General features: G+C 40.8%; 1 pseudogene; it reads right to left on the bottom strand.

Moving 5' to 3' along the window:
- On the bottom strand, window positions 1-8,115 carry LOC138740074 (nucleoside hydrolase-like; annotated as a pseudogene).
- Between the last annotated feature and the right edge of the window lie 10,096 nt (window positions 8,116-18,211).

The following is an 18,211-nucleotide window of genomic DNA, read 5'->3' as shown; positions in this document are numbered from 1 at the left end:
CTATTTCACAGCAGCCATCATGAGTTGCTTAAATTTCTCAATATCACATTTGTTCATAACATGGACTTGGTTTTGCTTTCCCAAGAGGTTTTTTGTATCCATGACCATCGTGCCCCTGGTCAGTGATCCCTGCAACTCCACACTTACACCACACCAGATATATTCTGTAACAACACTCTCATCGATTGCAGCTACCATTGGATAAGAATCACAGGAGTTGAAGGACGATTCTGCACCATTTTGTGTGACGGTTTTGCCCTTTGCACTGTTTCTTGTAATGCCCTTCATGAAGCGAGTCTTTTCAGTGCATTGATTTACCCATTCATGGAAGAATTCCTGAAACAGGAGAAGAATTTTCAGCTATTCACTGGAAAGAAACATGGGTTCGTGGCTATCACAAAGGCAAGTGGGGTGGAACATACTCACTCGACAATATCCATCAGCTAAGTTCAGTTTCACTCATGAAATAAATAACTTCCTCCCAGATATACTGACACCTTGAGAGGAAAGACCTTACGATAGAGGTAAATTACGAACCATCTTTCAGTTATAAAAGGAAAACAAAATCTGCTTGTGAATTTTGTTAAACAGGAAAGTCTACAGATGCTGATTGTAGTGCAATACACAGAAAGTAAAGCGTAGACAATGTTTTGGGCTTGAGCCTGTCAAGTTGTGAGAAAAAAAAGCAGGCAAGTGCGTGAACAAAAATGTTGGAGGGGAGAAGAAAAGAGGAGTACAGGCTAATTGGCAAAGGGTCATAGGTGGGAGAGCTCAAAGGGAAAAGCTGACAAGAGGAGGGAATTGATCTGAATGGAGAGAGAAGAGGGAAGGGTCAAGAACTGGAGGAAACGAGGATTGGGAAGGAGAGACTTGGGGGATGGGTTTAACAGAAAATGGAAAAATCAAAGTTTATGCCATCTGGTTGGAGGGTGGCTTGGCAGAATATTGGGTGTTGTTCCTCCAATTTGCATGTGGCCTCATTTTGGCAACGTTTGTGTGTGGAATTAAAATGGTTGGCCACTGGAAGGTCCCTGTTGTTGCAGTGGACAGCAAAGGTGCTCAACGAAAATCTCCCAGTCTGCATCCAGTCTCTCCAGTGTCAAGGAGCCCATAACGGGACCACAGAATGGGTAGCCACATATTTATCCACACTGCCACCACTTTGTAATTGAATTTGAGTCCCAAGGGCATCACCAATCACAAGAGAGACTCTCAACATGCCCACTCCCCCACCACAATATCCAGACCCATCTTACCCAGAGACAAACTAAGGCGTAGTGTATACTCCCACGTTGCTATGTGGGTTGGACACACAAACTGATTCAAGACGATGGAAGCAGCCTCCGGGTCTGGTAAAGTTAAACTCCCCACAAATGGTCACGTTCCCCATGGCTGAAAATAAAGCAAAACCTTCATGAATGTGACTGGAAAAGACTTCCAGGAATCCTAGTTGTCCGTACCAATAAAAGCAACTACCTTTGGTCATACTACAGTATGGGTTAACTTGGTTCATTTCTTGCTCTTATTTAAATGCAAGGCAAGACTGAAAATTACATCTATATTTGAATAATTGGAATTTATTTTCTGGGATTCGGTGAACTGTCAATCATTATTTAGCTACTAAGAAACTACTTCAGTCAATCCAAAGCTGAGCAGTGGACAGTGTCTAGGAGACTGGTGGAAACTCAATTCTTAGAGAGCTTAAAAGGAAAGAGGCTTGAAAAGTTACTGGTTTTAGATGGAGAATCTAAGCAGTCAGCCTTTTAAGATCAAGGTTGTCCATGAGATTTATTGCTGGAATATAGGAGTTTGTCCCACAAGATGATGTTAAGCAAACTGGATCTATACTCTTCAGAGTTTAAACGAATGAGAAGTGGTCTCTTTAAAACACAGAAAATTTTATACGGCTTGATGGGATGATATTCCCTCCACCCCCACCCGAATCATCTGCACGGAGATGTCAAGGTCAGAATCTCAAATTAAGAGACCCAAGACCGAGTGGAAAAATATTTTTGACTTCACAGAGATGGTGAATTTTTTTTCACTTTTCTACCCAACGATTAGCATAATGTTTGGCACAGTGCCTGTGACCCGGATTCAAAACCGCCACTGACGCAAGGAGTTTGTACATTCTCTCTGTGTCAGTGTGTGTTTCCTCTGACATGTGGGGCTAGTGGATCACATGGGTCATTTGGACAACATAGACTCCCAGGCCAGAAGGGCCTGTATCTTTAAATTGATCAAGTTAGGTTTAAAAAAATCACTATAAATCAGAAAAAGAGAGGGCTAGGGTTTTGGAGTTTTTGCAGGGTTTGGGGGTTAATGCGGGAAAGTGGCACTGACACCCAGATGAAAGGTAAAGCGGGCGAGAGGGGCGGAAATGGCTTCTTTCTGGTACTGCTTCTCGAGACGAGCAAGCACATATATTTTCAGGTTGGTGATGATGATTTGAAATTTCATATCCCAGGGCCTGAGGTTACTCTGGTTCATTCACGACTGCAGCTGATACACTTCAGGGTAGGAAGGGAGCAGCTGACATGAAGATAAGGGTTGGAGGTAGGGCAGAGAGGTATATGGTTTTATTCAATGGTGAAGGAGTCACATGGCCTATTCCTTATGCTCTTCCATGTAGTCGTTTGTCTAGGCACAGTTCTTCACATTTCAAAACAAGGCACTTTGACGTACAACTGTTGCATCCCAAACATGGGGAAAAGAAAAGTATCACCATTCATTGGAGCTATCAACTTAATGACGCAAAAATCACTCAACATCTCTATCTGGCAATCTCACCTAAATCAATGGGGCAAACCCCATGGGTGCTTATGAGACTGATCCCAACCAAACAAATTAGAGACAAGGTTGCCAAACATCTGGGTCCATTGTTACAGGATATGTTAGAATAGTTATGGGTAAAATATGTCTTTAAAAGAGAGAGATTGTGGGGGTGCAGTTTAGGTTACACTTCACAAACAGAGTAACACTTCACAAAAGACATCTCATTTAAAATGTAAGAGGTTTGCTGAAGTGAGGCATTGTGTCACCAGTGACTTTGCAGAGACAATGGAACAGTTTTGGAGAGGGCTTCAAAAGGAGATGTAAATGGAACATAATGTGGATCATGTCCAGGCTCAGATACTGATAACATCTTTCAAAGATTGAGTTTGGAGCCCTGTAAGAAATCTTGGTAAATTTCTATTGCTGCTGGGTTTTGGGGTCCTCTGGGCTCGTAACAGTATCACCACATCCAAGCACCAAGACAGACATATGATTTCTCTTTTGGAGAGGGAGAGGGAGAGTTCTACAGTAGCTTTTGAGGCTACAACATAGCAAGCTGGCAGGCTTGTTGAAAACCCCATTTTGAAGATCGGTTCTGAGTTCAGCCTGTTCAAAACCCTTGTAGTCTTTACAAGATGAAATGGCTAGCTAGAGTATTTCTCCTGAAATAAGGGAATCAAGAGGAACTCTGTGGTGACCTGGAAGATGAGGTTATCATTTGGGAAAGCCATGATAGGGCAAGTTTCTTCAGCAAGACACAGAAGTGACTGATTGGATGAAATCAGTGTGTGTGTGTGTGTGTGTGTGTGTGTGTGTGCGTGCGTGCGTGTGCGCGTGTGTGCGTGCGTGCGTGCGTGCGTGCGTGTGTGCGTGTGTGTGTGTGTGTGTGTGTGTGAGTGTGTGTGTGCGTGTGTGTGTCCAACAAGCAACAAATTTCTCTCTGAAACTACCAAGAACCTTCCTGAGGTTTAACTTTAAACCTATTAACTACTTAACTTTAAGCACTAGAGCCTGGTCAAAATTATAAATGTTAAATTCTGTGCACAGTATGAGAATTGCCTGATACCGGAGAACATGGAGAAGTGAAAAATGAATAATTGGACAATGAAACAGAGAACTTTCCTGAACATATACACACTGCATACACATGCACTTAGAATTAGAAGGGGGTTAAGTTAATAATAATAATAAGTTAAAGAATATGCTTAAAGAAAATTAAAAGCAACTTTTGTTCAAGTAATCATTGTCTTGGTGTATTTTTATTGCTGCTGGGTTTTGGGGTCCTCTGGGCTCGTAACAGTATCACCACACCAAAGCATCAAGACAGACATGATGCATAAGCGGCAAGTGTCCTAAAGGCCAGCATTAAGATCCCCCACTTTGACAAGGATAAAGTAATAAAATGTACAACTGTGAGAACTTTTTCCTCTGCACGTTTCATTTGGTAGATTGACTTTACATGAAAAGGAAGCCCTTGGCCCAAGTGTTTCCTTTAAATATATTGCTCTGGCCTTGGAATATACAAGGAACGGCAATTCAACAAACATCCCCATGATGACAACTTGTTGATTCGCCGCAAATCAAACTTTTACCTTACCCTGCTCTCCGTAAGGCCAACCTCATTGATGAGAGTTGTTTAAACAACTAAAGTATGAGGTATGGCTGATTTTAACCATCATCTGAGGTGACACAACATGCCTATCAACAATAAAAAGGATTCACTAAACACCTCACTCACCCCAACTCAGATTAGTTTGTGCGCAATTTAATGTTTCAGTCTTGAGGAATGTTCATTGCATTCAGAAATGCACCATTTTCTCTCCTGGGCAAGGAGAAACATATCCATAATTTATTTTTGTTGAAAATATTAATTCTACAAAAATTAAAGTTGTTCAAAGAGGACTGACAAAAGCCACCCAACAAACACCAAGGAAAATGGTTATTAATGTACAATATTTTAAAAATAATTTTGGTAAATCTCAATAGAATACAGTTTTGTTTAAACAAACTGCCTAAAGCAAAAACACAATGCTGGAGAAACTCAGCAGGACTACATATTTCATGTAGCAAAGATACAAAACCAAAATTTCTGACTTGAGCTCTTCATCAAGGTATGACAAAATGTAGACAGGCGCCCGAACAAACTGGTGGGTTGGAGCACAGGCCCACAGGCAGGAGATAATAGGTGAATAAGGGAGAGGGGATTGGCTGTGTGAACAGAGAGGGAAGGGGTGGAGAGCTGGAGGAAAGCAGACAGAGGGAATGTGAAGAGAAGGACAGGGAGTAGGCTAGCAGAAACTGGAGGTCGATGTTAATGCCAACCAGATGGCAATAACATTGGTTTCTACTAGCCACCTCTCTCAGTATACTATTTGACCTGTCTCCAGCATTGGGTTTTTACTTCCATCACCATTTCTGCAGACTTGTGTTTTACTCCTGCCTAGTAAAGTATCATTTCCAAAATGTGGCGAGGTTGATTGTAATTTACACATTAATAATTTATATGTGACACACGCCTTTAATCATACCCTGTAATATTCGGTACTAATTTATCAAGAGATTGGACTGGTGTACCTTCCATGTTTCCTCCCATAATATACAGACATTTCAGATTTGCAGGAAATGCTGGGTCCATTTTATAAGCCATCGCCACATTAGTCAGGGGACCAAGTGCCACGAGAGATACCTGCAGAAGATAAAATATTGCCTTGCATAGTACTAACGTGTGGAATTGTTTTGACTGAACAAGATATTTACAAAAGAACAAAATGCATGAACTGTACCTCACTCGAGCGCAATCTCACCTCTACGTCAGACTCGAGACACTTGGTACTGTTGACATGACCCTCGAGTGCTGAATATGCTCAGAGGTTCAGAGTTGATGAATTTTCAATGTAAACCAAATCAAGTCTGCTCTCTTGGTTGGATAGAAAATATCCCAAGCTACCATATCAAAAGAATGGGAACTGTACACAAAACTTATCTTTCAACGAACATCAGTAACAAATCATCACTTTCTATGAAATAGAAGGAGACAATCAGGCCAATGAGTCTATGCCAGATCTGAGGGTAATCCATCCTCTACAACTCATTTTTTTTAAAATAATCTGTTGCCATTCCATAACCCTCCAGACCTCTCCCATCCATGTATCTATCCAATTTATTCTTAAAACTCAAGATTGAGTCCGTACCCACTGCATCAGATGGCAGCTCGTTCCACACTCCCACCACTCTCTGAGTGAAGAAGTTCCCCCTCAACCTTTCACCCGAAAGCCAAGTCCTCTCGTATTTATCGCTCCTAATCCCAGTGGAAAGAGTCTACTTACATTTACTCTGTGAGTATATACTCATATTTTTCTAAACCTCTATCAAATCTCCCCTTATTCTTCTTTGTTCCAAGGAATAAAGTCCTAACCTGTTTAATCTTTAAAGTAGGTGAGCAGAATATAAAACTAATCTGTTTGCAGATGATGTGTTGATATACTTATCACACCCTAGAAATTCTTTAGGTTCATTACAACTTTGTTGAATCAATATGGAGGAGTTTCTGGTTACAAAGTTAATTGGGATAAAAGTGAGATATTACCAATATCAGATGAGGATTATTCAGATTATAAACAGTTTACAAAGTTTAGATGGTCTAATGAAATTAAATATTTAGGTGTAAGAGTAGATAGAGATTATAAGAATTTGTATATGTTAAATTGTGTACCATTATTAAATAAGATTAAATTTGATTTGCCTTTAAATTTGATTGGGAGAGTAAATTGTATTAAAATGAATATATTTCCTCATATTCAATATATTTTGCAATCTATTCCGTGTTCTGTACCCAAAAACTTTTTTAAGGAACTAAATATGGCAGTGCAACTGTTTTTATGGAGAAGTAAATTGTCGAGAGTTTCTCTGCAGAAGTTGACATGGAGATACGAGTAAGGTAGACTTCAATTACCAAATTTTCAGAATTACTATTAAGCTGCACAATTAAAATTAATTAATAGGATGTTTAATAGGGACCAATCTCCAATATGGGCTAAAGTGGAGTTGGCTCAGATTTTTGAGTATAAATACATCATTTTATATACAAATGGAATCCTTCTCTTTTGAAAAAGTATAAATTGCCAGTATTGAGACATTTAATGGATACTTGGTATAAAATGGATCAAATTATAGGAACTAAAAGTAAAACTTCAGCTAAGACACCATTATATCAAAATAAAATAATTCTCTTTTCATTTAATAACCCCTATTTGAAAGATTGGGAACTGAAAGGTGGAGGACTGTTTTGAAGTTTGTATGTTTCTTTCTTTTGCCAGACTTAGAGAAAAATTTGATATATTATCAAGCTCTTTATTTGCTTATTATCATGTTCGGGCTTTACTGTCAGAAAGTTTTGGACGGGATTTGGGTTAACCTGGACAAACTAAATTTGAGATATTAATTGTTGATAAGGGGAAGAAAGGGTTCATTTCTGAAATGTATGCGTTATTACAGGAAAAGATGGTTAAGGTTAATGCATATAAAATGAAGGACAAATGGGAGAACGATTTATCTATTATAATATCTCAGGAGGAATGGTCAAATATGTGTGAAGATAGTGTAACGAAATTAATTAATGTGAGATATAGTTTGGTTAATTATAACTTTTGACATCAGTAATACTTAACTCCTGAGAAGCTGAAAAAACACAGTTTTAGTTATTCTGATTTGTGTTTTCGATGTGGTACACAGGCAGGTACTTTCTTACATTCAGTATGGACATGTGAAAAAGTTAAATCTTTTTGGGGAAAAAATTATTAAGTTTTTAGAAGACTTGTTCAAGATTGAACTATTACTTGATCTGTTATTGTATTTATTGAGTTACACTACTACATTAACAACCAGCTTACGATTGGATAAATCCCAAATTGCATTTATACATTTGGGTTTAGCAGTAGCTAAAATGTGTAGTGCTGTTACGTGGAAGAATGATGTAGAATTGAATATACAAAGATGGCATAATGAACTAAAATCATGTATTTACTTAGAGAATATAACTTATAATTTACAAAATAATTATCTTTTTTTGTTATATATGGGTTTAGATATAAGATAAATGTTTTTTTTAACGATGTAAAGAGCTGGCACACTACACAGTAGCCGATAACTACCCAAAATATGTATTTTGTTCCAACTTGGGGAGGAGAGATGTAGAAGGTGGGGTGGGAGGAGGGAGGGGGAGTGGGTAGCAGGGGCTTTTTTATGTAAATTGCTTTGTATGCATTTTACAACATCTATAAATAACATTTTTAAAAAAGTGTTGTCTTAAGAACTCACACATACGAATACAAGATGAAACATGGTGTCAGAAGTGGGATGAAGGAAATAAGGAAATATTTTAAAAGGAAAAATCTAAAGTCAGCAACTGATCAGTGAAGAGAAGCTAACACAGTGAAAAATGGAAGGATTACATCCACCAGCAAAACTTCAGCTGACAGATAATGCGTCTGAAAATTGGAACAGATTTAAACAGCATTTTGGATTGTACTTAGTGGTAGTTGGAGCTGACAAGAAAAGTGATTAAGTGAAAGCGTCAGTTTTCTCACATGATGAAACCCTGGACAAGTACAATAACTTCACATTTGCTGCTGAAGGAGACAAAATGAAACTGGAAAAAAATAATGGAATTGTTTGATGCATACTGCATACCTAAAAATAATGTGGTGTTTGAGAGGCACAGATTTTTCACATTTATACAGAAAACAGAATAAAGTATTGATCAGTATGTGACTGAATTGAGAAACAGAAGCAAAACGTGTGAATTTGGTGGACTGACCGACTCACTGATAAAAGACAGACTTGTGTGTGGTATTCCAGATAATAGTCTAAGGGAAAGCAAAATCTAGACCTGGAAAATGCCATAGAACTCCGTAGAACTACAGAAACTGTAAAATTGCAGGCAAAAGAGCTGTTCAGTGAAACTAGCTGCAACATGGATGCAGTTAGCAAGAACAGACATAAACCGTTTAACAAAAAGCGGGTCAAAGTGGAAAGAGAGGCGTGGTCAGCGAACAAAAATGAAAGGGATAATCAAAAGCCATGTCGTCGATGCGGTACACAACACCTACCAAAAAGTGTCCAGCATATGGTAAAACATGCTATACGTGCAACAAAAGCAACCATTATGCCCGTTGCTGTAGGAGTCAAGTGCCACAAAGCAAGGTTCATGCACTAGATGAAAGGGAGATAGAGGAATTCTATGTGGAATTTGTAACTGAAAACAAGAAAGAAAACAGAGACTGGATTTTAAGATTAAAAGTGAATGACATATACAAAATTGGATACTGGAGCACAAATTAATGTAATATCAGAGAGTGATTTTAAGAAGATTAGACCGAGACCAAAGATTTATGGAACAAAAGTGAAGGTGACGGGATATTCAGGTACTGATATACCAGGGCAAGGAGAATGCATGGTCAAAGTGAAACGCAAGGACAAAAAGCACGTGCTAGCATTCATCGTGGTACCAAAGGATGTACAGGCCATACTAGGTTTAACAGCCTGTGAGAAACTGAACCTGGTAAAAAGAGTCCTCATTGTGGAAAGCAAAGGAAATACAGTTTATGATGACCTCATGAAGGAGTACAATGACCTATTTCAGGGTCTAGGCAATCTTCCAGGAGAACACACGATCAGAATGGATAAACATGTGCCACCGATAATTCATCCATGTAGAAAAATTCTATTTGCGCTTCAAAAGCAACTAAAAGCAGAGTTGGACAGGATGAAAAGCCTGAACATGATTCAGAAGATAGATGAGGTAATAGAGTGGATGAGTTCACTCGTTATTGTGGACAAAAAGAATGGAAAGCTTAGAATTTGCCTGGATCCAAGAGATCTAAACAGAGCAATAAAGAGAGATCACTTTAAGCTTCCGACACATGAAGAAATCATGTCACAGTTTCAAATGCAAAGTTCTTCAGCAAGTTAGATGCATCATCAGGATTTTAGCAGTAAAAATTGGATGAAGCAAGTTCAAGACTGTGCATGTTCAATACTCCATTTGACAGATACAGATTCCTAAGGTGACCATTCGGAATTGCCTCAGCTCCTGAAGTGTATCACAAAACTATCCACATGGTCTATGACACCTGGATGGAGTTGATACCTCAATGGATGACATCATAGTCTGGGGAACCACGAGAATGGAGCATGATGAGAGATTAAGGAAAGTGCTGGAAGGAACAAGGAAAGCAAACCTGAAGCTGAATAGAGAGAAATGCCAGCTCGGGGTGACAGAACTAACATTTGTAGGAGATATTATAGGCAATGAGGGCATCAGACCAGATCCCAGAAAGGTGTCTGCTATTGGGAACATGCCAAGGCCACAATGCAAAAAGGACGTACAGAGGTTTAATGGAATGGTCAACTATATGGGTAAATTCATATCCAACCTCTCAGAAAAGATGACTACATTGAGAAGACTAACAGAAAAGAACATTGAATGGGAGTGGAATCACAAGCGCCAAGTCATGGAGGGAACTAAAGAAACTGCTCACAGAGGAACCAGTTCTGAGGTTTTATGACCCAGAGAGACCCATCAAGATATCATCAAACACATCACATAGTGGGCTCGGTGCAGTTCTTCTGCAAAAATATGATGACTGGCAACCCATTACATATGTATCATGCTCAATGACTGACGCGGAGACGTGATACGCTCAAATTGAAAAGGAGCTGCTCAGCATCACATACGCCTGTGAAAGATTTCATCAGTTTGTGTCAGGGCAGGAAATCAGTGTAGAGACTGACCATAAGCTCCTGATTGCATTATTCCAAAAGCTATTAAGTGAATGTCCACTGAGAATACAAAGAATGATGATTAGGCTGCAATGCTATACACTGTATGTGGCATACGTTCCGGGTAAACTAATGTACACAGCAGACACGTTGTCTAGTGCTGATGACACGAGAGAGCCCGCAAACACTAAAATGGATGAAGACGTGAATGCCTTCATGCACATGATCACAAGTGCACTGCCCCTATCAGATGCAAAAATGGAACTCATAAAATCAGAGACAAACAAAGATAAAACACTGAGAAAACTAAGAAACATCTTGGATGGATGGCCCAACATGAAGCAGGACTGCTCACCTGATGTTTCAGAGTACTGGAACTGCAGGGTGGAACTATCAGTGGTTGAAGACATCATCTATAAAGGAAGCAAAATCCTTATCCCAAAGAGTCTGAGAAAAGAGATGCAAAAGAGGATCCATGGAGGACATCTCGGAATTGAAAAGTGTAAGAAAAGAGCATGAGAGGTGAGGTACTGGCCAAGAATCAACAATGATATCACAAATCAAGTGTCAAACTGTACAATATGCCAGAAATATCAATCCTACAGAACCACTAAAGCCACACCCAGCACCATACGACCTTACCAGAAGGTAGGTGGGTGTGTAAACTGAACACCACCACTGCAGATGCTGTAATAACAGATATGAAAGCCATACTCTTCAGACCTGGCATGGCAAGCGAGATCTTCACAGACAATGGACCCTAATTTTGCAATTTAAAGTTCTGACAGCTTGCCAAAGAGTGGGACTGTACACACCACGTCAAGTCCTCATTTTCCTTAATCCAATGGTCTCATGGAAAAATCAGTACAGACAGTGAAAAGACTGATAAACAAGGCAAAAGACAGTGGAACAGACTTCTACCAGAGCATGCTAGTATACCGCACAATGCTGCTTGAGTGTGGAATGTCACCAGCACAACTCGATATGGGATATACGCTAAGATCAAACCTACCCATTCAGGAGAACCTCCAAAAAACAAAAGGGGGAGAAAGTGAAGAAATTCAAAGAACAATAGAAAGAAAAGCAAAAGTATTACTTTGACAGACAAAAAAAAACCACTGGAAATCTACACTGGTGACCAAGTAAAGCTAAACGACAAAACAAGGTTATGGACTCAGAAGGGAACTGTCCTTAGTGAAGTCCAACCAAGATCATACACCATTCAGACAGATGAAGGTGCTGTCCCACGAAGAAATCGTCGAGACCTTCAAATGGGACCAGCTACTGTAGGTGGAAAGACGGATACTGTTGAACAACCTGAATGCACAGCTGAGAAGATACCGTCTAAGGCAACAACTCGGATTCAAGGACAATCAATCCGGAGATTGTCAAGACACGTGAATCTTCCTAAGAGACTCATTGAGCAAATTTAAAGACTCCTGTTATAGAATGAAGTAGTGATCTTATTCGCTCTTCAAGTTTTAATATATGTAAATGTGAACACACAAAACAAGTTTAAAAAACGTTAACTATGTTGATAATAATGAAAATGTAAGTTATTGGTGTTCAAGTTAAAATTGCAGCGTTATACAAAGAAAACATGTTACTTATAAGTAAGCTACTTTTGTTTTAAGAAAGGGAGATGTAATGATAGTGATCAGGTTTGCATGGCCACTAGCAAGGCCTTACTGTTTGATTAGACTTGGCTGCCACACATTATGCAGATCTGTAATGGAGGTTTGCAGCCTCATGGTGCTGTTTATATCCTTCATCCATGGTTGCTGCCTTGTTCAAAATATCCAGATAATAGTGGGAAGATGATTAAAGTTCTAATTTGCTTAAAAACAAAATTGTTTGTTTTATTTTGTAGCATATGAATCCACTACTTTGCAAAGCGACCCTGATAATGATCAGGTTGAGAAGAGAAGGAAAGGATTAAAGGAAGCAATAGGGTGTGGCAAACCTAGTGTCGGAAATGGAACTCAGTAGTTGCTTCAAAGGAAATTATGTTGCAAGATTCTGGGGTGAGGAAAGAGGATTGAGACAAGATGAACTGCTCTTGCATAAAGCTGTCATCTGATAAATAGGCTGAATGGTTCTTTCCATGGGGCGCCATGGTTAGCGACAGGGTTAGGAGTGGCAGGATTAGCGTTGCAGTTAGCACAATGCTGTTATAGCACCTGCAACCCAGGTTTGAATTCGGCCCTGCCTGGAAGGAGATTTTACATTCCCTCCATGTCTGCGTGGGTTTCCTCCGGGGGCTCCAGTTTCTTTCCACTATTTAGGTTAATTGGGTAGAACAGGGTCCTCGGCTAGATGTGCCTGTTACCATGCTATAGGTCTACATTTAATTTAAATCTATAAATTTTAATTTAATGCTATAATTTCCACATGGTTCTGAAATGGTTCAAAATTCAGTGGGCAAGGATTTGATAGTTTTATGCTGGGGTCACAAGCTAGTCAGGTTAAGAATAGAAAAAAAAGACAGATAAATACATGGCTCAGGAGCAGATCCAGGAGCAGGGATTTAGGGTCGTGGAACTTGTGGGAAAAGGGAATCTGTACAAAAGGGAGAGGTTGTATCTGAACTGAAGAGGGCCAATATTCTATCAAGGAGATATGCTAGTGCATCTTGGGAATTTTAACCTGGATTAGGTTAGAAATAGGAGGCTAGTGCAGATTAATACGTGGCTAAAAGCATGGTGCAGGAGGGAGGGCTTCAGGTTTCTGGAGCACTAGGTTCTTGACCTGTTCCGATGGGACAGTTTGCATCTGAACTGGATGGGTGATTAATATCCTTGTGGGAAGGTTTGAAGGTTTGCTAGTGTTGCTCCCTGGGGTGGGGGTGGGGGGAGGGGGGGGGAAGGGAATGAGAACCATAGTGTCAGACCAGAGAGTTGAGTGGAGGAAGAAAAAGATGATGTGAAGACTGCATGTAAAGTCAGAAATCAAAGGGTTGTACATGGTGGAAAAGTTCTCAGGTGCATCTATTTCAATGCAAGGAGTGTTGTAGGGAAGACAGATGTGCTTAAATTGTGTATTGGCATGTGGAATTATCACATTGTGGCCATTAGCGAAACGGTTGCAGGAGGGGCAGGACTGGAAACTCAATGTTCCAGATTTCCATCATTTCAGACGCGATAGAGTGGGAGGGATGAAAGGGGAGGAGTGGTGTTGCTCATCAGGGATAATATCATAGCTATGCTCAGACAGGCCAGACCAGAGGACTCGACTACTGAGGCTATATGGGTGTAACTGAGGAATGGGAAAGGTATGACCACACTCAAGGGGTTGTATTATAGACCACCCAATAATCAATGAGAATTGGAGGAGCAAATTTGTAGAGAGAGAGAGATGGCAGACAGCTGCAGGAAACATAAAGTTGTGATAGTATACACATATTGTCTGGGACACCCAAAGAGTAAAAGGGCTGTATGTCTTGGACTTTGTCAAATGTGTTCAGCAAAGTTTTCTAAATACATATATGGAGATATTAACTAGAGAGTGTGCATTAGGGAATCAGACAGGACAATATTGTATAATTTTGAGTCCATTAATCATAATGGATTAATTTTAAGTTAATTATGGATCAGGATAGGTCTGGTCCTTGAGTTGAGATTCTAAACTGGAGAAAGGCCAATTTTGAGGAAATGAGAAAGGATCTAGAAAGCATGGATTGGGAAGATGTATTCTAGAAGGGATGTGTTAAGATAGACTACATCTACTGCTCTACCCTCATCAACCTTTCTGGTCACCTTCTCAAAAAATTCAACTAGATTCATTAAGCATGACCTTCACCTCACAAGCCCATGTTGAGTGTCCCTGATTAATCCCTGCTCCACTAGGTACTTATACACATTATCCCTAAGAATACTTTCCATTAGTTTACCCACCACTGACGTCAAACTTTTAACAAATATTTGCTGGGCCTACACCTGGAGCCCTTTTTAAACAGAAAGCGGAAGATCTCCAAAGTAATATTTTGAGTACGAAGTTTGTATGTTCCTGTCAAGATTAAAGGCAAAATACCCAGGCATAGGGAACCTTAGGTTAGGAATCTGATTAAGAAGAAGAGAGAAGTGTATAGCAGGTATAGGCAACATGGAATAATAAATGGGGTACTTGAGGAGTATAAAAAGTGCAAGAAAAACCGGGGAAGGGGGTAGGGGGGGCCATCCCATCCCACCAGGAAAAGTCAAAAGAAAGAGCATTGCTGCGGTGACATGACAAATCCATAAATCCCCGATAGGTTTTTGTTGTGAACATCTTGAATGTTGTGTGTAACTGTGGTTGGTTAAGTGTTAAATATGGAGACGGTAAGGGAGAGGAGGGAAGGGGATAGAAAAAGCTTGAACTCTGCAGAAAACCTTGTATAGAACTGATCATTGTAAACTATATTCAATGGTGATGTCAACATTAACATCAATAAAATTGATAACTGAGTTAAAGTTTGGAAAATCACAAATGAAATATTCAAAAAATGCAAAAAAACACTTAGGAAGGCAATCAGGAAGGCTAAAGTAGACACGAGGTTGAGTTTGCAGACAATGTGAAGGAAATTCCTAAGGGTTCTACATGTAGATTAAGAGCAAAATGATTATAAGAGACCGCATTGGTTTTCTTGATGATCAGAGTAGTTGGCTAATTATAAAGCCAGAAGACGTGGGAGAGATCTTAAAAAAGAGATCCCTTATCAACCTATTACCTCCTGCTTTGGGACCATGGCTCTCCCTTGGCCCCTCCATCCCACCCCTCATTTTGTTTAGGTGCTTGGCCTATATTTTGCTGATACTGGACCGTGATGAAGGGGTCAAGCCTGAAACACTGGGTTATGCATCTTTATCTTTGCTGTATAAAGTACACGCCATTGTACACTCCTGTTCGGCTCCGAATCATGGGCCCTCTACCGGCATCACCTACGGCTCCTAGAACGCTTCCACCAGCATTGTCTCCGCTCCATCCTCAAAATTCATTGGAGCGACTTCATCTCCAACATCGAAGTACTCGAGATGGCAGAGGCCGACAGCATCGAATCCACGCTGCTGAAGATCCAACTGCATTGGGTAGGTCTCGTCTCCAGAATGGAGGACCATCACCTTCCCAAGATCGTGTTATATGGCGAGCTCTCCACTGGCCACCGAGACAGAGGTGCACCAAAGAAGAGGTACAAGGACTGCCTAAAGAAAGCTCTTGGTGCCTGCCACATTGACTATCGCCAGTGGGCTGATATCACCTCAAACCGTGCATCTTGGCACCTCACAGTTCGGCGGGCAGCAACCTCCTTTGAAGAAGACCGCAGAGCCCACCTCACTGTCAAAAGACAAAGGAGGAAAAACCCAACACCCAACCCCAACCAACCAATTTTCCCTTGCAACCGCTGCAACCGTGTCTGCCCGTCCCGCATCGGACTTGTCAGCCACAAACGAGTCTGCAGCTGACATGGACATTACCCCTCCATAAATCTTCGTCTGCAAAGCCAAGCCAAAGAAAGAAATAAAGTACACGGTTTGACCAGCTAAGCTTTTCCAAAATTGTATTTTTGCTTCTTCTAGGGTTATGTAAATATTGTCAAGAATTGTTCCTGGGGTCAAGGATTGACTAACAATTATGGGGATGAATTTGAGGGCAGGGACAATTTTCTTTACAGAGGCTGAGGGAGATTTGATGTAAATTTGAGGGTTTTGGACTCTACATAGAGAGAGGTTGTTCCCAAGAAGAAATGGGTCAAAGATAAGAAGTCACAGTTTATTGTGTGAGTGTCTGCATGTGTGTGTTTTGGAGAAGGTGTCGTGGTCACATACTTACCTTCATCAGGAGGAGGAGAGAGAGTGTCAGGATCACATGCGAGGCAATGAGAAGGTCACAGGAGTTTAGCCTCATGGTGTTTGAGGAGTTGAAGAATGCAACGTTGTGTCTAGTGAATAATAAAAAGAAAATCGACTTCATGGTGCGCTGACAGAAACGAGTGAGTGCATTCTTTGTTTGTTTGTAAGCTGTGGTAAATCAGTGCCATTACAAGTGGTGACCCCGTGAGTTCATTGCACCTTTTAATTTAAAATGGATAATGATGTGGATAAAGCCCTTACAGGGGCAGTTAGGGAAGTCAAACTAAAGATTCCCCCTTTTTTACTAATAATGCACCAACATGGTTTATAATGCTCAAAGTGCAAGATTGACACCTTACATACAATTATTGCCACCAATTTCACCACCAATGGCTTTGACACACCACACCGATCCCAATCTCATCCAGCATCACTGGATCAACTCCAGTTTCTGTCTTCAAGATGTGACCCTGGATGATTTGGGTGAAAAGTTAGTTGAGAATTTTCCTTGGGAAGGCCTTTTGTGCCGGCGGCTATGAGGTGTGAAATTTTTGAGTCTCTTCACAATCTATCACATCCTGGTAGAAGAGCATCAATCAAATTAGATACAGAACATTTTACCCGGCCTCATTTTAAACAGGATGTTGGATTATGGGGAAGGACCTGCTTGCTGTGTCAACACCCTAAAATCTCCAGACACATGAAATCTAAGATGGGAGATTATGTTGCTCTGGATTCCGATTTCCAGCATCTGAAACTAGACTTGGTTGGTCCACTTCCGCCATCTCAGTGATATACTTATCTGCTCATGTGTGAAGACTCAACTACCAGGTGGCAGGAGCCAATTCCTATCACTGACATCTCTGCAGAGACGCCCACTAAGGCTTTCATGGATTGTTGCATTCCATTTTTCGGCGTTCTGATCACTATTACAGCTGATCAAGGATCTCAGTTCAAGTTGCTCCAAGCTCTCACTGATCGTCTGGTCACTACCCATATTCACACTACGGTTTACCGTCTGCAGGCCAACGGCTTTGTTGAGTGTTTCCATCGACAATTGAAGGCAACATTAACAGCAAGTGGTAATGCATCTACATGGAGTAAATTTTTGCCCATGGTTCTCCTTGGAGTGTGTACTGCTGTTAAGACAGATCTTGAATGCTCAGCGGCAGAGTTAACCTTGCCAGATGAGTTTGTGTATCCAAGTCCAAGCACAACACTCTATGACCCGGCTAGTTATGTTGATCATCTTCGGGAAAACAGAGATGACACCAACCGACTTCTACATGGAAGGCAGTGTATGTGCTGAATGATTTACAACGCTGTACTCATGTGTTCCTCTGGCATGATGCTGTTTGCAAACCACTTCAGCCCATTTATGATGGTCTTTTTCAGGTCTTTCGACGCCTCCTGAAGACTTTTGTGATAGACAGAAATGGACAAGCTGACACGGTTTCCATCAACAAGTTGAAGCCAGTGTATTTCCACGGTCTGTGTTCTGCATCGGAGCCAAGGTCAGAGGACCAGTCGCATCTTGCCAGTTGGACTGTCCATCACCTGTCCTGCACTATCATACAAAGTCGGTCTGAACTGTCAGTCCTCCGACCATTATGTAGTGGGACAGTTCCATTCAGTTGCCTCCTTGCAAGGCTTGGAGTTTGGGGGGGGGGGGGGGCCTGCCGCGGTCACATACTTATCTTCATCGGCAGGAGGAGGGCGAGAATGCCAGGATCACCCATGTGGCAGTGAGCCAATGAGAAGGTCCGACGTGTTTAGCCGGGTGGTGTTTGGGTCCAGTGAATAATAAAAAGGAAGTCAACTTCATGTGTGCT

Source organism: Narcine bancroftii, chromosome 7 (assembly GCF_036971445.1).
Source record: "Narcine bancroftii isolate sNarBan1 chromosome 7, sNarBan1.hap1, whole genome shotgun sequence".
NCBI classification, from domain to species: domain Eukaryota; kingdom Metazoa; phylum Chordata; class Chondrichthyes; order Torpediniformes; family Narcinidae; genus Narcine; species Narcine bancroftii.
Note: the sequence above shows the minus strand (reverse complement) of the source record. Positions and strands in the feature narration are given on the sequence as shown.